Raw genomic sequence first — 21,954 nt, 5'->3', positions numbered from 1 at the left:
CTTATTTCTGTAACATGGAAATACTCTTCACGCAATAATGCAACAAACTAATGGAAGTCTGCTCCTTCGCACATGGGCACACACAATTCTGACTTTGATAAAAACTAGCATTTCCCTGGTTGAGCAACGGTACTTTCTTAACTAGTTGTGGGAAGCTGAGAGATGAGCAGATGTGGACAGACTGGGGGATACAGGCAGTTGGTGGAAACAATTTGAGAGAGTTACAGAATTGGTGTGCAGGCTTAAGTGGCATCAGCGTCTCACTTCTAAGTGCACTTGGAACGATCTCCCTAAAACATACTATGAATGATAAGAATGATACATTTCAGTTGGGACATTTGTTTAGCTTGGAGAAGAGGCAAAAATTAAAATATGGCCTGCTGAAAAAAGCAACTTGTTCCAACTTAATTTTGCCATGGACTATGGAAATAGGTGAAGGGCTTTTCTTAAAAAGAAAGGTTTGGGGGCGCCTGGGTGCCTCAGTGGGTTAAGCCTCTGCCTTCAGCTCAGGTCATGATCTCAGGGTCCTGAGATCGAGCCCCGCATTGGGCTCTCTGCTCAGCGGGGAGCCTGCTTCCCCCCCTCTCTCTCTGCCTGCCTCTCTGCCTACTTGTGATCTCTCTCTGTCCAATAAATAAATCTTTAAAAAAAAAAAAAAAAAGGAAAGGTTCATTTTGTCTCTCTGCAGAAATGTCCTATCACACTATCACACTCCAACTGCACTATAACTTCACAGGGATTGAATGAAACCTAAGTACCAAAATCTTTTGTAAAGCACCTTAGTGAATGCACAGTAATACCTAGCAGGACAGTTTAAAACCAAGATATAGATTCTTCATTAATGCACTGGTCCCACTTTCTGCTGAATGAAAAAGGTTCTGGGAGAATAAGATAAGCAAAAGCCAAACCAGTACCTTCACAGCTACAAAATTAATGTCTTCACAATGGTATATCCACTTCCAGCTGAATAGCTGGGTAATACAGACAGTCCATTCAGGAACTCAGGAAATGTGTCTTTTCCACTGATATACTACGACCTGGGATGAGCGGTCTTTAACCTCTCACAGACTTGATAGTCCTTTAAAAATAGATTAAGTTCTATTCTTTACACAGTAAGCGGTAAGTGAGCTGCCAATGGAAAAAAATACTTTAGCTTTTGGAACAAAAGAAGAAACTTAAGTTATGACTAACAACATTTATGCTTCTCCTCTGAAGCAACAGGGATAGTGTCAAAATCCCTTCAGTTTTCCAACTGGGATAAAATCTGATTTTTCACTCAGATCAGCAACTGATCTTCAAAACCACTTTGCTGAGTGCAAAGAATTAGCGATTGGTCATGGAAACCTTGCCTTTTAAATCTGCTGTAATATTCAGCTGATCCTCCACTGAAAGAAACAGAAACAAGCAAACATTTTCCCATCAGACAGCGCTTAAAGAAATCCTCAGCTTCGAAAATTGTAACATATAGCACTACTTTAATCACAATCTGACTTCTGACTCCTAAATGGATTTCATTTTGGCCAACAGTTCTCATCATTACAGTATACACAGTCCAGTGTTAAGAGGATGGGTTTGCTTTGGAACACTTCTTTGGTTTGGTTATCTACAACATGTCCACATATGATGAATCACTGGACAAACCATGGTGCCAAAATATGCTAACAAAGAAGACATGGTAGTACCAAAAGCTAGTTTACTATGATCTACTAGGAAAATCTCAATTCTCCATAGGATGTCAGTGTAATTAGATAACAAGGGTCAAAGTCTTAAAAAATTAAATAAACAATCTCAAGGATACTAAACTGAGCTAAACTTTTCTAGGTCCAGTAATGAGCTACATGCTTTTGTTATATATATACTTTTGTTTTGTGTATATACTATATACCTTTGTTGATCAAAAAACTAAGTTTAATTCAAGCTTGTGGATATCTTACTTACTGGTCTCTTGAATGACCAGAGAAAGAAAAATCTCTAATCAGTTTGTTCAGCTCGTAAATCCCCGTTAAAAAGCAGAGGAAGTTATTTAAGCTATTGCCAGGAGTATCTTTGGATTTTACCTATCTCTACTTTGCCTGTTTGCCCTTCTGCATGAATAATCAATAACTATATTCTCTGATCAGGAATGAATCCTTAACTAGAGTTCTGCCCATGCATTGTAAAGATGCCTCTGCCCTTTTCAGCTAGGCTGAAATGTAACAAACTCAGTCCATGACTGAATTTAATCTAGTATGCCTAATGCTCCCTCCCTGAGATCTAACGACAACAAATATCATATCAAATATCACCAAACTGAAAAATTTCAAGTCACTTCAAATAAGGATCCTGAGGGGTGCTTGGGTGGCTCAGTGGATTAAGCTTCTGCCTTCAGCTCAGGTCATGATCTCAGGGTCCTGGGATCGAGCCCCCCATCAGGCTCTCTACTCAGCGGGGAGCCTGCTTCTCCTTCTCTCTCTGCCCGCCTGCTTGTGATCTCTGTCAAAATCTTTTTTAAAATAAATAAATAAATAAATAAATAAGGATCCTGAAAGGAGTTCTTGGAGAAAAGAATTAAATGTATTAAAAATTCAGGGCACCTAGCTGGCTCAGTCAATGAGCATGTGACTCCTAATCTCGGGGTGGTAAATTCAAGCACCAATTTGGGCATAGAGCTTCCTTTAAAAAAAATATAAATATATTAGAAATTCAAAGGGAAGGATCCAGAGACCTTGGCTCCAGATCTGGATCTGGCTTCACTACTAAATCACTAAGTTATTTAGACATTCTCAGGGCATTATTTCTCCTACTTCAGAGAAACGCTGAGAACAGTGACACTGCTTATTTCATTCACTGAAACTAATCTAAAAGTAAAAATGTTTGTGTCAATACTGGAAATGACTCTTGGATTGAAGAAACTCTTGTCTTAACCTTTTGTGAGTCGTTATATAATGCTACCCTACAACTCCACATTTAATTTCTAAGTATAATATGTAGTAAAGATACATACAATATGTACTAAAGAAGTTAAAGAAATTTTTTAAACCAGATACAGGCTTTCTCCATTTTCTTCTATTACCACATGTATTTACAGCTAATAAAACCTCCCAGTAAGTAAAATTCTAAGATCTTGCCAAACAAGAGGACTGTCCAGTATTCATGGAATGCTAACATATAGATTAAAGCTGGGGGAAGGGGCAAAGGCCTGGATTCTAAAAAGATTAGCAACTTGAATGGTTTAAAAAAAAATGGGTTATAACCTCTGGGGGGTGCCTGGATGGCTCAGTCGGTTAAGCATCTGCCTTCGGCTAGGGTCATGACTGGGGTCCTGGAATGGAGCCCCATGTCAGGCTCCCTGCTCAGTGAGGAGTTTATTTCAACATCTCCCTGTGCCCCCTCGTAGCTAGTGCATGTGCTTTCGCTCTCTCAAATAATTAAAAGTCTTTTCAAAAAAAATTAAATAAAAAAAAAGCACCCCTGTTTTGAATAGCTTTAACAACCCCATAATAACTGCAGTATCAAACATAGTCAGGGTAATTAATTCAGTGGACTTTTCCCCTTCCACTGCCAGCTTGAACAGCTCTGAGGATAATCTCCACTCTCCCAGGGCTCAGTTGGAAGATTCATTATTTATGCCCTCAATTGTTTACTCTGTCCTATTTTCCATCCATCCAGGCCCAAGGGCAGTGTTATCACTGGCCTGTTTCCAAAATGAATGTGTTAGTTCACTGCCTTACTAGTTACAAAACCAAAGATAATCAAATACAATGGCATCCTACAACTAAAGAGCCAACCCTACTCACAACTTAATCCTGGAGAAAGACAATGTTGACCCACGGTTACCAAAAGCTAAATTCTCTTAGATGGATGAAGTGAGATCCATAAGTCATTCTGTTCTGTGTGTATGTGTGTGTGTGTCCAACCGAGCAACATATATGCAAATGCAACAGAATTCTTAAAAGGGCAGTATCATTAGAAAGGCAGCTCTGGCCCTCACCAAGAGCAGACCTGTAAACTATTGAGGATTAAAACTGATTGAGATGCATTTTGCCTAGCAACCATTCATTAGGAAGAGTTCAGTAACTCACCAGCAATCAATTCCACATCTTTATCTGAGCAGATAACAGACTCTACCAAGTCCTCTCCCCTCCAGATTCAGACTCACAGCAAACTTCCTCAAAAGGCTCAGCTTCCAAGAGTCAACCCCTGGGGGAGGGGGTTGGATTTAAGCACACACAAAATATTGTCTCAGACACCAGACAAAATTGAATAGCTTAAAACTATCACCAATCACATCTCCATATGAATGCATTCATTGTCTCTAAATAAGTCTCTCACAGAGCAGCATTCCCAGTTGTTTGCCTCTAATATTTTCCCATCTTGAGCAAGCTTTTCACAATTCCAAACTTTAAAACACTCAAGGTGATTATTACGAGAATCAACACCAAGGGTCCAATCTTTTCCTTCACCTTCTCAAGGGGGATCATTTTATACTTCTGATGTGAATGGGGGATTGGGCTTGAGTCCTCCCTTTAGAGAGAACACAGGGCCCTTTTTCTTAACACATTCTAAGCTCTAACAGAAATAATCAGGATGGATAAAAACAGATTGCTAAAGAAAATTAAATCAGCTACTTTAACTTCAGCAGCACCATGATAATCTCTCAACCTAAGAGATTATGGGAAGTCATGGCTTCATATAATTGTTTCCTTGCAGAGGACCAAATTTGAGGAGTTCCATCCCCCTTTAAATGATATTTGGAAATCAGTGTAGATACACCTATGATTAGTTCTATACATAGCCTTTTCTCCTGGGGAACATTCTTTGGGGAAATCACTGTACCATGCAAAATATTGATTACACAAATCAGGCAAGAAAATAGATATATAAAAAAATAAGGTAAACAAAGTTTAATATGACTTTACAAAACTGTATTAATTGCTTACTCATGGGTAGACAAAAAAACCCACCTAGGATACCAAATAGGAAATCAACTTATTTTTTAGTAGAAGCAAGCTGAAGTGATACATGCTTTAAATGGCCTCTAAATATTTTTTGTTGTTACTTTCTCAGCTTGCTATAGGTTAGACATTAAAGTGTGTTTTATACAGCAGCTAGCTGTCAAGGCTCCAATCAGTGATTTTTAACAGTTTATTCTCAGTAAAGAAAACATCTAGGGGATCCTTTTAGCCTTTCAATTTAAACAAGATTATGGAGTCGTAAGGGATAAATGGGTAATAAACAACACATCTCAAATCCAACAAAGGTTTACTGTGAATCTACTTTTTTGTACAATTCTTTTTTTTTCCCCCCAAGTAATCTCTATACCCAATGTGGGGCTTGAATCCCCAAGGTCAAGGGTCACATATTCTACCAACTGAGGCAGCTAGGTGCCCACTTTTTTGTACAGTTCTGTAGTAAGGCTACCTGAAATTTAAAAAATAGATAGAGTCCTGATCCCCAGTAAGTTTCCACAACTGAGATGGTTTCCTATCTTACTACCCCTCTTCTTCGTAACACCTGCTTTTACCAAAAACTGCCTTCTATTAGAGATCCACTATATCACTGCAAAGGAAAAACAATCATCAGTTAAAACTGTAAGACAGCTCCAGCATATAATTTCTGTCTTTAAAACTGAATTCCAGTTAGAACAAACCGTGGAAACTGAACCTGGATTGTAAGAATGAACTCAATCATTTCAATTAATATTTACCAAAATGCTGCCAAAAATTGATATTCATCCCGTCTGGTGTTCTAGCTCTTTGCTAATCAACATGAAGATGTATTTGGTCCAAACACCTTTGGTGAAAACACCCAGCGAAATTAAGCAAGTTTATCAAGGACACTGCCACTCACCACAGAAAGAGAGACAGAGAGACACACTCACCATTTGTTTCTAACATCATAAAATTTGGGTTCTCTATCTTCAACTGATAACTTTCCTCTCAATTAAAAACTTATAAAGAGGTTCCTGATTTTGGCTGAAGCTCTGTGTCCTTCAGAAAGAAGGGATCCTTAAGTTTTAGAAGCAAAAGAGGTAAACATAATTTAAATTGTAATGATACAGCTACCCAATTCAATAAAGTTTGGGTCAGAAAGGAAACTTTAAAAAATAAACTAAACAAAATTCACCTGGATTTTTTTTTTTAAAGATTTTATTTATTTGACAGACAGAGATCACAAGTAGGCAGAGAGGCAGGCAGAGAGAGAGGAGGAAGCAGACTCCCCGCCGAGCAGAGAGCCCGATGTGGGGCCCAATCCCAGGACTCTGGGATCATGACCGGAGCCAAAGGCAGAGGGTTAACCCACTGAGCCACCCAGGCGCCCCTCACCTGGATTTTTTAAAAGTTTGGTTCTGGTTTTTCATGACAAACTAACCTCTCTGAGAACCTATGGATATGAGAAATAAACCTATGGAAAGAAAGACAAGACTTTTAGGCTTCAGTAACAGTAAGGTAAGTTTGCTCACTCTAGTTAGGTTCCTCCAATAGAGGTGAATACTAAACAAAGACCGTAACAAGGTACTCAGGAAAAGACTTTAGCAGAGTTAATCTCCAACAACTATCAGGATTTCCTTCAACCACCATTTGACAGGGGCTGCTCCCTCTTTCCACTAGCACCTCCTTCCTTTTCAGATTGTTTTTGCTGATTAAGGCAGTCCCAAGTACAAAAATGGTGAAGACAGCCTTAATGGACATAGATGTAGTACAGTTCCAAAAACCCACTCCTAGCCTTTTTTCTTTTTCTTTCTCCCCCCCCCCCCTCCCGCGCGGTTTACTACATCAGATGCCACACTAGAAAGGGCTCCTCTTTCCTTCTCTGTTCATTTTACTACATATGAGACCGACATCGAAATAGGAGTAAAAAAAAAAAAAAAAAAAGAGAGAGAGAGAGAGAGAGAGAGATAAGAGTCCTGAATCTCCTTACCCTGCTGCAGGGGTGAGATGATGGCAGGGAAAGAAGAACGAAGGGTAGAATCAGAAAATCAAAATAAACTGATGGGATGTGGAGCTCTTGCTTCCCCTTCCATTTCCCCTTTTCTCACAAGGTGAAGTCGGCTAAAGTCGGGGTTGCATTAGAAAAAGCACACACACACACACCTTGAGCCCTGGAAGGGAGGTGAGGTTCGCTCCGCAGCGCTCGGTGGGGCTCCCGGCTCCGCCCCGTCAGCCTGGGGCAGCTCAACCCTCCTCGCCCCGCCCGGGCAGGAGGGATGAGAAGGGGCTTAGAGCGGTCTTGGCAGGGGGAGGGGGAGGCGGCTGCTCCGAGTGCCAGGCTCTCAGAGCACAGCACTCCACGGTGTGCCGACACCCCCTCCCCCAGCCGGCTGCCGCTTGCTCCCCTATGCTGCCGGAAGCCAGCCCCGCCCCCTCAACTCTATCCCGGCCCTCCGCAACCCCCCTCCCGTCCGCACAGCCAATGGCAAGCCAGGGAGCCAGGAGAGCGACCCACCAAGCAGCCAACTGGGGAGGCCCACTGGGAGGTCAGCCGCCGGGGATAGGCCAGCTACCCGCGGCCCCGGCCCCTGCGCGGCTCCTCTTTGTTAGAGCTGCCCCCATCTCCCCTGGCTACCACCCCAAAGCCAGGAGCCAAGCATCCCACAGCTGGGCCAGGTGATGCAGTGATCCTTCGACAGCTCCCCTGCCCACTCTCTCTGCCTGGGTGCTAGGAGTGACCCCCATCCAGGTGATACATCCGAGAGGGCCTCAGACTTCCACAGCAATAGCCACCAGATGACACCCGACAGTAAGAAGAAGCTCTTGGGGCCTTTCTGCCTCGCCCTTCTTTTCTCAGACTAATCAACTTCAGACCTGGATAGATATAGGTTTGCACATTTAGATCAGCTGCACACATCAATCCACACTATCTGAAATTCCTGCTTCCTGTAATGCAGAAATTAAGAAGGGAGGGGGCATGTATGGGAAGGTATGTATTTGGAAGTTGTGGAGGCAGAAGGAATACATCAAATAATCTGCAAAAACACAGACGCCCAAAAACACTCAGTTGGCTCCAACCCAGTTCAGATACAAAACATCTACATCCAGTTAAATCCAAGCTAACCACTCCTTTAGGCGGTTTCAGTACAATCAGGAAGCAAAGATCTAAGTCTTGTTTAAGCCATATACCAAATACTGGGGGGGAAAAAAAAACTCTTACCCACAGTCAGGTGGCTAGATAACTGGCAGGTTACATCAACACTTCAATCAGTAACACCAACGTTAGGGGCATAACACTGCTGGGATGGAACATACCAAAGACTGCAGAATATTTTCTTGGGGGTACTGGTAGAACAGTGCATGGGGCTCACTTAAGTAAAATACAATGGGGATCAGAGAAGGCAAGCTATTGCCTATATTGTTATTCTTGTCCACAGAGCTCTTGAAACAAATGTTAAGTATCTACATCACACTCTACAATCCCCCTTAGTTCCCCCCAAGTAGTACTATAATTTTTAAAAGACAACAAAATACTTGCAATTTAAGTACCCCTTTCTTATGTGGAGCTCAAGGCATTTCATATCTAGAACCCCAGTCTTCTCATAAGAAAAGGAGCTGTATGGCATGCTCCCTTTAAAAACAGCTCTTGTTCCTTTTTTCTTTTTTTAAAGATTTTTATTTGTCTGAGAAAGAGAGGGAGTACATATGCACGGGGTGGGGGAGCAGAGGAGGAGGAGGAGGAGAGGGACAAGCGGGCTCCACTCACCCAGGGCTCAATCCCAGGACCCCCACTCACAACCCTAGCCAGAAGGCAGATGATTAACCGCTTAACTGACTGAGCCACCCAGGCAGGTGCCCAGAAACTAAAACCTAAATGGTTCCAAGATCATGCATCCGCCAATTAATTTGCCAAGACATCAAAAACAAAGAAACAGGGCGCCTGGGTGGCTCAGTTGGTTAAGCGACTGCCTTCAGCTCAGGTCATGATCCCAGCGTCCCGGGATTGAGTCCCACATCGGGCTCCCAGCTCCATGGAGAGTCTGCTTCTCTCTCTGACCTTCTCCCCTCTCATGCCATCTCTAGTTCTCTCTCTCAAATAAAGAAAATCTTTTATTAAAAAAAAAAAACAACAACAAACATACCAATCTCACCACTATTAACACAAACGTTCTTGACAAGAGGATAATCCAGATAAAATTTCTAATAACCTCTTCTAAAATATAAACTAGGAACTCTTAGGGAGTTTCAAATACCTTAACTAAATTAAAATGTCAAATTCACCTTGCAAAGTATCTATATATTATATTCCACGGAGGAATTACAACAGTTCAATAAAAGATCACTGGGAAGGGGTGCCTGGGTGGCTCAGTGGGCCAAAGCCTCTGCCTTTGGCTCAGGTCATGATCCCAGGGTCCTGGGATCAAGCCCTGCATCATCCGGCTTTCTGCTCAGGGGGGAGCCTGCTTCCCGCCCCCCCCTCTCTGCCTGTCTCTCTGCCAACTTGTGATCTCTGCCAAATAAATGGATGGAATCTTAAAACAAACAAACAAACAAACAAACAAACACTGGGGAAACCCAAAACATTTCCTCCTAAAAAAGAATTCAAGTCCAATTTCTTTTCATGTCCCTCAAATGTACTCTTTCTATCTTATTACCATTACCCTAACAGAGCCCCTTAACATGTCTGTGGCATAACTGTAACTTCTTTCTAGTCTCCCTCATTCTGCATACCACTGCTTTCAACCTTTTGTTCTTTTTTTTTTTTTTTTTTTTTTTTAAGATTTTTTTTACTGGGGCTCCTGGGTGGCTCAGTGGGTTAAAGCCTCTGCCTTTGGCTCAGCTCATAATCTGAGGGTCCTGGGATCAAGCCCCACATCGGACTCTCTGCTCAGCAGGGAGCCTGCTTCCCTCTCTCTCTCTGCCTGCCTCTCTGCCTACTTGTGATCTCTGTCAAGTAAATAAGTAAATAAATCTTAAAAAAAGAAAAAGATAAAGGGACGCCTGGGTGGCTCAGTGGGTTAAGCCGCTGCCTTCGGCTCAGGTCATGATCCTAGCGTCCTAGGATCGAGTCCCACATCGGGCTCCTTGCTCAGCAGGGAGCCTGCTTCTCCCTCTGCCTGCCACTCTATCTGCTTGTGCTCACTCTCGCGCGCGCTCTCTCTCTCTCTCTGACAAATAAATAAATAAAATCTTTAAAAAAAAAAAAAAAAGATAAAGATTTTATTTATTTGACAGAGATCACAAGCAGGTGGAGAGGCAGGCTCCTTGCTGAGCAGAGAGCCCAATGCAGGGCTCCATCCCAGAACCCTGGGATCATGACCTGAGCCAAAGGCAGAGGTTCCAACCCACTGAGCCACCCAGGTGCCCCAACCATTTGCTATTCTTAAGAACTACAGAAACAGGAGCACCTGGGTGATTCAGTAGGTTGAGTGTCTCTCTGCCTTCGGCTTGGGTCATGGGCCTGCATCAGGCTCCTTGCTTAGCCGGGGTTTGCTTCTCCCTCTCCCTCTGTGCTCGCTCTCTCTCTCAAGTAAATAAATTTTTAAAAATAAAAATAAAAAAGAACTATAGAAACAGTTAAGTTTATTGTACATTTAGTGGGTGCAAGGTCCTATGTCAAGAACTACATATTTGGGTGCCTGGGTGGTTCAGTGGTTAAGCGTCTGCCTTCTGTTCAGGTCATGATCCCAGGGTCCTAGGATGGAGCCCAGCATTGGGCTTCCTGCTCAGAGGGAAGCCTGCTTCTTCCTCTCCCACTCCCCCTGCTCTCTGCATTCCCTCTCTCACTGTGTCAAATAAATAAATAAAATCTTAAAAAAAAAAAAAACTATATATTTATATTTATTATTTTGTCATAATAAACCTATGAAATAGACATTTCCCCCATTTTTACAGATGAAGAAACTCAGTTCCAGAGAGGTTGAAGGATCTTCTCTAGGTCACATAGCTGGTAAATGGGAAAGTCAATATTAGAATTTGAGTCTTCTTGGCTCCAAATCTAATACTCCTATCCACTAAGCTATCTGTGGCTCTCTCTCTCTCTCGCACCTATGTCATTGAGCCAAGTTTCCGTTCTATGGTTGTTATATGTTCCATAATCTAGCACTAGCCCACATTACCAAACTTACTTCCTGCCTTTCCTCGGCATGTTTTCCCCATACCAGACAAACGAATCTGCTTGCCCACTGTGTATCATGTTCATCCATTTCTACTTTCATGCCATGACTTACACTGTTACAATCATGTGAGTTAAATCCTACCCATTATTCAAGACCCAGCTCAAATTCCACCTCCTCTGTAGAGCCTTCTTTGATGCTGTCAGCAATAATTCCTTTTCTGAATCAATACTACACAATTTAATACTCATTCTGTTGTCTGATATGTGATTTGTCTTCCTAAATTAGATTGTTAACTCTGAACTTGTATATTTGCCTTTGTATCTTCTCCATTCCCAATTATGCACAATAAGGCACACATAGTAAAGTCCTCAATATATATTTAGATCAGTAAACTTTATACCAAAAGAATGATCCAAACGACCTCAATGATCCAAGTTCTCATAATAGCCACTAAAGTTGAAATAATTAATTCTCTTCATTCATTTTCATGATACAACAATCAAATTGTAACTCTGCCACTACTAAGTACTTATCCACTCTGTGCTTCAACAGTTTTATGGACAAATTGATAGGAGGGGCTTCAAGAGAGCTGGTTGTGTTTCTTTATCTGGGAACTAGTTAACAGGTATCAATTTGTGAAAATTCACACAGCCGTACACTTATGTGCACTTTTTTTTTTAAGATTTTATTTATTTATTTGACAGAGATCACAAGTAGGCAGAGAGGCAAGCAGAGAGAGAGAGAGAGGGAAGCAGGCTCCCTGCTGAGCAGGGAACCCGATGCGGGGCTCGATCCCAGGACCCTGGGATCATGACCTGAGCCGAAAGCAGAGGCTTTAACCCACTGAGCCACCCAGGCGCCCCTATGTGCACTTTTCTATGCTATATATTTTGTCTCAATAAAAAGTTTTAAAGTATAAAGATTCATATTGCATTATAAAATAATCACATCTGGGGCGCCTGGGTGGCTCAGTGGGTTGGAGCCTCTGCCTTCGGCTCGGGTCGTGATCTCGGCGTTCTGGGATCGAGCCCCGCATCGGGCTCTCTGCTCAGCGGAGAGCCTGCTTCCCCCTCCCTCTCTCTCTCTGTCTGCCTCGCTGTCTGCTTGTAATCTCTGTCAAATGAATAAATAAAATATTTTAAAAAAATAAAATAAAATAATCACATCTATTTTTAAGCATATATGAGTATTATGTGTCTGCAGGTCTAAGAAAATAGCTAGAAGTATATACACCAATCTATCAACAGTAGTTACCACTGAGAGGATAAGAGGGCTAAGGGGGAACAAAGGAGAGAAGTTTTTAAATATTTGTTTTACTGGATCTTTCACAAAGTAAAGAATATGCATTAATTTTGTAATTTTAGATTAGTTGAGAAGTGGAATTAAGAGATTATCTTTTCTAATTTTTAAACTTTTTATGTTGAATGCATCTAACTTTTATAATCAGTAAAAGATATTAAAATAGAAAACAAGCACACTGCCTTTCAGAAGCAGAAGGAAAAGATCAATGAGCTAGACTGAAAATTGGTTCAGGTAACATCCAACCAGTCTGATCACATTTCAGTATTTCTTGAGTACTCTAGCAAATTTCCCAAATGACATTTATAACAAACAAAACACCAAAAAAGTGCCTTCAACACTTTAGTCCAATCAAAATAAACAGTTTTCAGTGCAACTGAATAACAAAAACAAAACTGTAACAGTGATCTACCCCAGCAGAAGCTGAAAGTACTAAAAGGGCATTTTCGGGGCTGCCTGGGTGGCTCAGCAGGTTAAGCCTCTGCCTTCAGCTCAGGTCATGATCTCAGGGTCCTGGGATCGAGTCCCACATCAGGCTCTCTGCTAGGCAGGGAGCCTGCTTCCTCCTCTCTCTCTCTCTCTACTTGTGATCTCTCTCTCTGTCAAATAAATAAAATCTGTTAAAAAGGGGGAGGGGCATTTTCCCCATAAAGACCTGCTATGTGACATTTTATAGAATTCAAATACCCATGAGATACAGCACAGACTTTGATTTAAAAAAACAAGAAACGGGCGCCTGGGTGGCTCAGTGGGTTAAGCCTCTGCCTTCTGCTCAGGTCATGATCCCAGGGTCCTGGAATCGAGCCCAGCATCGGGCTCTCTGCTCAACAGGGAGCCTGCTTCCCCCCCTCCACCTCTCTCTGCCTGCCTCTCTGCCTACTTGTGATCTCTGTCTGTCAAATAAATAAATAAAATCTAAAAAATAATAATAATAATAAAAAATAAAAAACAAAAACAAAACCGTATGATTATCCACTAGTCTTAAAGAGAACAGCCCGTTTGAAAAAAACAAATGTGAAAGTTTAAAAAAGAAAAAAAAAGGCAATGCTTTCAACGTAGCAAAGTATTAAGTTTGTAGGGGTTTTTTTTAGCTGGCTGCACTTTCTCTTTCAGACACTAGAGGGAAATGTAAAATCCATTCACTCTTATCTTTGAAAATTCAATTTATTCATTCATTCACTCACATCATCATATGTTACTGCATTCCTATATACCAGGAACTCTGTTAGACCCAGAGACAAAAACAAGTGAATAAGCTACACTCCTGGTCTTTAAGGTACTTACTCTAACGAGGGGAAACATATCAGTTTAAAAAAAAAAAAAAGGAAACTAAACAAAGAATGTATGTAAGAACCAAACCCAACTTTTACAAGACTATGGGTTTGAGGCAGGAAAGAAGGGGAAGCATTTCTGGCAGAGGGAGAAAAAAGCATATATCCATATGATAATTCACACTAGACAAGCCTGCTTATCCGAACTTAGTTTCTTCTATTTATTTTTCCCCACCTTAATCCAAATGGAAATAACCTATACATACCTATAAGGTATCTTTAAACTATTATCTATAGAAAGTAGAGGCATGAGATGTTAACAAACGTGGAAGACTTGCTAAAATACTGAATTTACTAGATTTCAAAATCTATTATACACAGTTGTTAAAGAATTTTTATAAGTTTATTTAAGTAAGCTCTACAATCACCCTGGGGCTTGAACTCAGGACCCCGACATCAAGAGTCTCCAGCTCTTCCGACTGAGCCAGCCAGGTGCTCCCTATTAGTCTTAAAAACATGAAGGAGGGGCAACTGGGTGGCTCAGTGGGTTAAGCCTCTGCCTTCGGCTCAGGTCATGATCTCAGGGTCCTGGGATCGAGCCCCACATCGGGCTCTCTGCTCAGCGGTGAGCCTGCTTCCCTCTCTCTCTGCCTGCCTCTCTGCCTACCTGTGATCTCTCTCTCTCTCTCTCTGTCAAATGAATAAAAATTTAAAAAAAATTAAAAAAAAAATGAAGGAAACCGGTACAAGTGGAGTTAAGACTGCTTACATGATAATAAAAAACTCTTGTTTGCAATCATGATAAATTATACTATACATCCCTGAAGTGTGTCAAGGGTTAAAAAAAAAAAGAAGTTCCTAAATGTACTCTGTCTTATACAAATTAAGCTTTCCAAGTTAGGAAATAAGAGTACTCTGACAATTAGCTTTCACTGATGCCTTTGTCAAGAGACACCCTGATCACGCAAATCATTTCCACACCTAAATAATTCAAGCATACATAGGAAAGACTAAGACTTAAATTCAAAGTCACCATAAGAGCCATGGAAACATTTGTGTGGTCTATTTTCCCCTAATCCTAAAATGACTGTTGCATCTTTTGCTATGGTCTGGGATACCTAGATTGTGTGGGTTGGGTTTGGGAGTTGGAGACAAGGAACAAGTTGTTAATTTCTCATACTGAGGGTAAATTTCTCATACTCATGGGATAGCACATGGTAGAAAAAGTAAAAGCCAACATCCTGAAAAAGTTTCACACACATACACAAAATGAGGCAGCAAACTTGTGAATCAAGCATGATTTGGCATCTTTAAATGCAGAGCCGATTCTCTTCTAGTGCCAAAGCCAATGGCTTCTCCCGTAGATGAAATGGCACAGTTCCTGAAAAAGCCCTGGACGCTGTTTCCCCACAATCCTATAATCTGTCAGAAGACAGAAAACAAAAAGGCGGCTTTGCCAGCCAGAAAAAGCAAATTATAACCAACACAGAGCCAACACTTTACTTCAGACAGAAGGAGCTTTTCTATGCATCTCTGGAAGGAGAGAGACAAAAGAAGCTTACTACTGCTCAAATAACCAAGGCAAACATTTTAACCAAATACCATCTTGGATAAGCATTTGATGCAGTTGCCTGCTTTCTCACTTCTTATTCATAGCCTTCAAGAATAATTTGCAACACTTACAAAAAAGAGTTGGTGGCCACAAAACACAAAGAACATTTATAAGACAGTAAGAAAAAGGCAACCAAAGGGGAAATTTTCAAAAGGCATTAACTGGTAGTCACAGAAGTAATACATAAGGTCAAATAAGATATATATATTTCATATTGTTAGAAAGCGGTGGAAAGTGCCTTCTCTATACAGTCCTAAAGGTATTTTCCCATGACAGTACTGCCAACTGCAAGCTCCAAAGAAACTTGGCTGCTCAGAATGAAAAAACAAAAAACAAAAGACAAAAAACGCACTGTACACTCTAAATATCTTACAATTTTGTTTGTCAATTATAACTCAGATAAACCAGGGCAGGGGAAATAAGGGTGCCTAGCATAAGTAACACATTGCTAAAAATATTTAGAACAGAAGCTTTGTGAAACACCTACTCTGGAAAGGAAACTACTAAAGAGAATGGATACAGGTAAACTGCAAATCAAATCCAAAGGCACTAAAATAAGAATATAAGATGAACCTCTACTTGTGAACATAAAACAGCCAAAGCCAATCCCCAAGTCTACCATGAACAAGGGAGATAAAGGAAGCAAATAAAAGAAAATCTAAATACAACCACAGAGGTAAAGCTTACTCAACTGCCCTGCTATGGAAACAGGCCATTCTGGGACCCCTTTTCCAGTCACCAAATGCAAAAGAAAAGCAAACAATGCCTGGATGCAACAAAAGTCTTCCTATCAAAGAGGAAAAGAAAGCTAAGCCTTTTACTTGTCCTTAACACAAAGAGGGAATGGGAGTGCCTGGAGGGCTCAGTTGGTAGAGCACGTGACTCTTGATCTCAGGGTTATGAGTCTGAGCCTCACGTTGGGTGTAGAGATTACTTAAAAATAAAAATCTTAAAAAGAAAAAAAGAGGGAATGAATTGTGGGAAAACTCAAATACCAGAAAAAGATTCAATTGCAACCTATGTAAAGCTAAGAATTTCACATCACTTTGTTCTAAAATTATCAATACACAGGTCCCTACTGAAAAAACAATACACAAAATCCCAACTGAGCTGTCAGCAGGGTAAAGTTCTAAACATGTCAGCAGATTACGGCTTAACCATTTCAGTTTTCCCCTATCAGTTTCAGACATAAAAGAACCACATCCCAAGTTTGCTCTATTGTTAATGCCACTTTAGAGGCCAAGAAAAATTTAGTTCATCAGATTCAAATTTCAAGCATTTGCTAAGTACATTATAGGTAATGATGCCATGGATTCTATATTTAGCTTCGGGGTGTGGAACAAGGAGTGCTAGCTTTGCCTGAAATGGCACCGTGTCCCTCCTCCAAGCCTAACTGCAGCCATCACCTAAGCCTTCATGGAGGTGGCTGTATGATGTTGCCTAAAATAAACTAAAATGCATTTTCAATGCTTTTTTTGGTGAGTGGTTCCACTAATCAGCTATGATGCTTTAAATATAGATAATAAATTGCCCCCACCAGTCATTTAAACATTCAGCATTATAAATGCCATAGGGCGGCATTCATACCCTCACTTGAACCAAAAAGCCAGGAATGGTAAAAAAATAAAAACAACTTGTGATAAGAATCCTCTGAAGTGATATTATAATAAATCCTTTAGAAATGTTCTTTGAGGGGCGCCTAGGTGGTTTAGTCCATTAAGCAACTGCCTTCAGCTCAGGTTATGATCTCGGTCTGGGTCCTGGGATTGAGCTCTGCATTGGGGGGTCCTGCTTTTCTCTCTGCCTCTGTCACTCCCCCTGCTTGTGCTGTCTCTCATATGAATAAATAAAATTTTTTTAAAAAAGGAAAAGAAAAAGAAATATTCTTTGACTAAAACTTGTTTCATTGTAATTCCATAATTGTTACATTCCAGAAATCAGGGTAGCATATCTTTTCCCAAATCCAGAGCTATTTTTTCTTTAAATAGCATTTATAAAAATGTATCACCTTTCTCAAAATGAACTTATAAGGCCTCTAACAGACAGCATGTTGCTAATTTTCACAACATCCCAATAAAGAACTATTACTTAGCATTTATATCACACTTCAACTTGCAAAAGTGTTTTACAATTATTTTCATTAGTAGTCATGCCTCATAACCACGCATGAGCTAAACTGGTCCTGTTATCCTCATTTGACAGCTGAGAAAACTGATGTATCTGTAAGGCCAAGGTCAAGCCAGTCTGTTCCTTTATAAAACCAGGAACCTAACCCTTAAAAACAGTCTCATTCATTCAACCAGTGTATCTGTATTGCTCATAACCCTAGTTTAAGTAGGTTCTTAGAGAATAGGAATCCACCCAAACGGTGGTACAAAAACATGAAGTTATTACAGCAGTTCAACAAAAACATACAACTCAAATACAAATAGGTAAGGACTTAATAACAATGACAGGAAGTTTTCAGAAACTGGTTTCCAAAATCTCTATGAATTCATTTGAAAACAAAAAAGGATCAAATGCTTCTTCATCTTATTTTTCTCCTCAATCTACTACAAGCAGACTTCTAACTCCATCATTCCAATGAGTGGTTCTACTCAAGGTCAACAATAACCTACAGGTTACTAAATCCCGTGAGTACTTCTCTGTTCTCCTCTGAGACAAGAATCAATACATTGACCCATTCCATCCTTGAAACATATTCTTTACTTGGCTTCTGTAACAGCACTGGTTTTCCTCCTACCTCACTGGCTGCTCCTTCTCTGTCAGACCCCTCTTATCTAGCCAAAATCCATTCCTAGGTGACCTCCTGATTGAATTTTAGGACTTCAAATTCTGTATATGTGTTGATGATTTACAAGTCTATGATTCCAGCCCAGATTTCTCCGAGGAATGCCAGGCTTTTCTAGTTAACCATCTTATAGCTCCAGCTGGTTGTCTCACAAGCATCTCAAATTTGACATGACCAAAACAAAATTCTTTTTTTTTAATCAGAAAATTTCTAATGCTAAGTAGTTTTTTTTTAAAGATTTATTTATTTTACAGAGAGAGCACAAGCAGAAGGGGCAGAGAGAGAGGGAGATAAAAATTCAAGCAGACATTGTACCAAATAGGGAGCCTGACATGGGGCTCAATCTCACAACCCTGAGATCACGACCTGAGCTGAAAAGAGTCTAACACAATCAACTGTGCCACCCAGCCACCCTGACCAAAACAAAATCCTTTGGTTTTTTAAGATTTTATTTATTTAGGGTGCCTGGGTGGCTCAGTGGGTTAAGCCTCTGCCTTCAGCTTGGGTCACGATCTCAGGGTCCTGGGATCAAGCATGGGGCTCTCTGCTCAGCAGGGAGCCTGCTTCCCCCACCTCCCACCACCTGCCTCTCTGCCTACTTATGATCTCTCTCTGTCAAATAAATAAATAAAATCTTAAAAAAATATATTTTATTTATTTATTTGGGAGAGAGAGAGAGAGAGAGAGCATGAGCAGGGTGAGGGGCAGAGGGAGAAGCAGACCCCTCACTGAGCAGGGAGCCCAATGCGGGGCTCCATCCCAGGACCCCAGGATCATGACCCGAGCTGAAGGCAGTCACTTAACCAACTGAGCCACCCGGGTGCCACTCAAAACAAAATTCTTAACAAATATGTTCTGCCAAAGTCCTACCCATCTCAATAAATATCATCACCATTCTCCTACCTAATTGCTCCAGCCAATAATGCAGAAGTTAGGCATGATTCTTCTCTTTGCCTCACTCCCCCTATCTGGGCCCCATCCCTGAGCAAGCCCTGTCCACTTCATTTCCAAAAGAAACTCCAAATCTGTCTACTTCTCTATAGGTCTTCTACCTACCATCCCTCTGGTCCAAGTCACCATCAACTTCAACACCATCAACTCTGAATTCATACAAGTCTTGTAACTAGTCTCCCTATCTCTACTCTGGATCCCCCTACAATCAATCCACTTCCACAGAGTAACCAGAACATTCGTTCTAATTACAAATCAACTCACATTGTATCCCCACCTAAACCTCCAAAAAACACATTATCCTAGCTTTCCAATCTCTGTGTCATCTGGTCTCTGTCTTCTTCTGGCACCACTCTCCCTCTCATTCACCATATTCAAACCATATTAGCCTTATTTCTATTCCTCCAAGATACAGGGTTCATTCCTCTTTGGCTTTGCATTAGAATGTCTGATCTGGTAATCTCTGAATCCTCATAGATCTTAACTGCCACACTCTCAGAGAAGTATTCCCTAGTCTCCTAATCTGAAGTAGCTACCCATTCATTCTCTAATACATCACTCTAGTTTTTAATTCTCTGCATAATATTTACTATTAAATGGGTTCTTTTTTAAAAGATTTTATTTATTTACTTGAGAGACAGCAAGCTAGAGAGAGAGCACAAGTGGGAGGGGAGGAGTATAGGGAGAGGAAGAAGCAGACTCCCTACTGAGCAGGGAGGCTGATGAGGGGCTGGATCCTACGACCCCGGGATCATGACCCGAGCTGAAGGCAGAGGCTTAACCCACTGAGCCACCCAGGCACCCCTCATTAAATGGCTTTTAAAAAATTGTTTATTGGGGCACCTGGGTGGCTCAGTGGGTTAAGCCTCTGCCTTCAGCTCAGGTCATGATCTCAGGGTCCCCCACATCGGGCTCTCTGCTCAGCAGGGAGCCTGCTTCCCTCTCCCCACCTGTCTCTGCCTACTTATGATCTCTCTAGCTCTCTCATATAAATAAATAAAATCTTAAAAAAAAAAAAAAAGTTGTTTGTTGTCTGTTTACCCTCCCCAGAATACAAGCTCCATAAGAGGAGGGATTTTAGGGATGCCTGGGTGGCTCAGTTGGTTGGACGACTGCCTTCAGTTCAGGTCATGATCCCGGAGTCCCAGGATCGAGTCCCGCATCGGGCTCCCAGCTCCATGGGGAGTCTGCTTCTCCTTCTGACCTTCTCCTTGCTCATGCTCTCTCTCACTGTCTCTCTCTCAAATAAATAAATAAAATCTTTAAAAAAAAAAAAAAAAGAGGAGGGACTTTGTCTATCTTGATAACCAGTGTATTACTAGTGCTCTACACATACTAGAAACTCAATAAATTTGGCAGGCTTAGTTACCCCTACCCACAAAGAGCTCACAAACCAGTGGAAAAAACAAAAAACATTTCATAATAATGCAATGCTAGCAGGATAATGAAACGTCACAGTAGCCCAACAGCAGGAGTGATTTATTCTGCCTTGGGAACCAGAAGACTTCACAGAAGAAATGAGGTATGATGGGGCGCCTGGGTGGCTCAGTGGGTTAAGCCGCTGCCTTCAGCTCAGGTCATGATCTCAGGGTCCTGGGATCGAGCCCCGCATCGGGCTCCTTGCTCAGTGGGGAGCCTGCTTCTCTCTCTGCCTCTGCCTGCCTCTCTGCCTGCTTGTGCTCTCTCTCTCTGTCAAATAAATAAATAAATAAAATCTTAAAAAAAAAAAAAAAAAAAGAAAGAAATGAGGTATGAGCTAAATCCTAACGATTAATTAGGAGATTCACCAGCTTATGGGTTATGTTTGTCTGTTTTGGAAAAAGCATCCATGGAGGGAAAGAAAATAGCCTGAGCAAAAATATAATGAGGAAAGGAGGAAGGAAGATGGAATCAATCATTTGCTATATATTAGGCACTCTGGATAATGAAGGGTCCTAAAGGGAAAGGACATAAGTAATCTTACAATTTAGGAAGATCACTCTTGTGGCAGTGTGGTGGATCAACTGAAGGGGTGATAAGACTTGAGTCATGCAGACCAGTTAGAAGGTTACTGCAGCTGTCCAAGGAGAAATAAAAATGGTCTAATCCAAGACTATGGATAGCTGGAAAGGAAAGGCAGATTAAGGAGATCTTTGAGGTTAAAATCAGATCTAGGAATCAAGCAGATACAAGTGATAAGGGAGAAGGAAGAACCGAGGTCAAATCAAGTGTTTCTAATTTAGGCAACTAACTGTATGGCTATTAATAAGCAGGGAATATAGAAGGTTTAGATTTTGTAGGAAAAATAATGAAGTCTGGGGTGCCTGGGTGGCTCAGTGGGTTAAAGCCACTGCCTTAGGCTCAGGTCATGATCCCAGGGTCCTAGGATTGAGCCCCACGTCGGGCTCCCTCCTCAGCGGGGAGCCTGCTTCGTCCTCTCTCTCTGCCTGCCTCTCTGCCTACTTGTGATCTCTGCCTGTCAAATAAATAAATAAAATCTAAAAAAAAAAAAGAAAAGAAAAGAAAAAGAAAAACAATGAAGCCCAAGGTGCCCATAAGATGTTTGGGTGGATTTTGTAAATACAGGTCTGGCGGGGCGCCTGGGTGGCTCAGTGGTTAAAGCCTCTGCCTTCAGCTCAGGTCATGATCTCAGGGTCCTGGGATCGAGTCCCGTATCGGGCTCTCTGCTCAGCAGGGAGCCTGCCTCCTCCTCCTCTCTCTGCCTGCCTCTCTGCCTACTTGTGATCTGTCAAATAAACTAAAAAAAAAAAAAAAAAAAAAAAAAAATCTTAAATACAGGTCTGGGTCCCAGGAGAGAGAGATTTGAGTTAAACACAGATATTTGGGGGTGGCTCAGTGGGTTAAGCCTCTGCCTTTGCCTCCGGTCATGATCCCAGAGTCCTGGGATCCAGCCTGAGTCGAACTCTGCTCAGCAGGGAGCCTGCTTCTCCCACCCTTTTCTATAGGCTTCTCTGCCTACATGTGATATCTGTCAAATAAATAAAACCTTTTTTTTTTTTTT

The 21,954-nt window shown here is 41.4% G+C and overlaps 1 protein-coding gene across 1 annotated transcript in view; it reads right to left on the bottom strand.

Moving 5' to 3' along the window:
* Positions 1-21,954, bottom strand: part of LOC111151454 (family with sequence similarity 222 member B) — an 83,238-nt gene that overhangs the window by 37,939 nt on the left and 23,345 nt on the right. The window lies entirely within an intron of this gene.

This window comes from Enhydra lutris, unplaced genomic scaffold, assembly GCF_002288905.1.
Source record: "Enhydra lutris kenyoni isolate GAN:26980312 unplaced genomic scaffold, ASM228890v2 scaffoldscaffold26, whole genome shotgun sequence".
Taxonomy (NCBI): domain Eukaryota; kingdom Metazoa; phylum Chordata; class Mammalia; order Carnivora; family Mustelidae; genus Enhydra; species Enhydra lutris.
The sequence above is the reverse complement of the archived record's forward strand: the minus strand, read 5'-3'. Positions and strand labels throughout refer to the sequence as shown.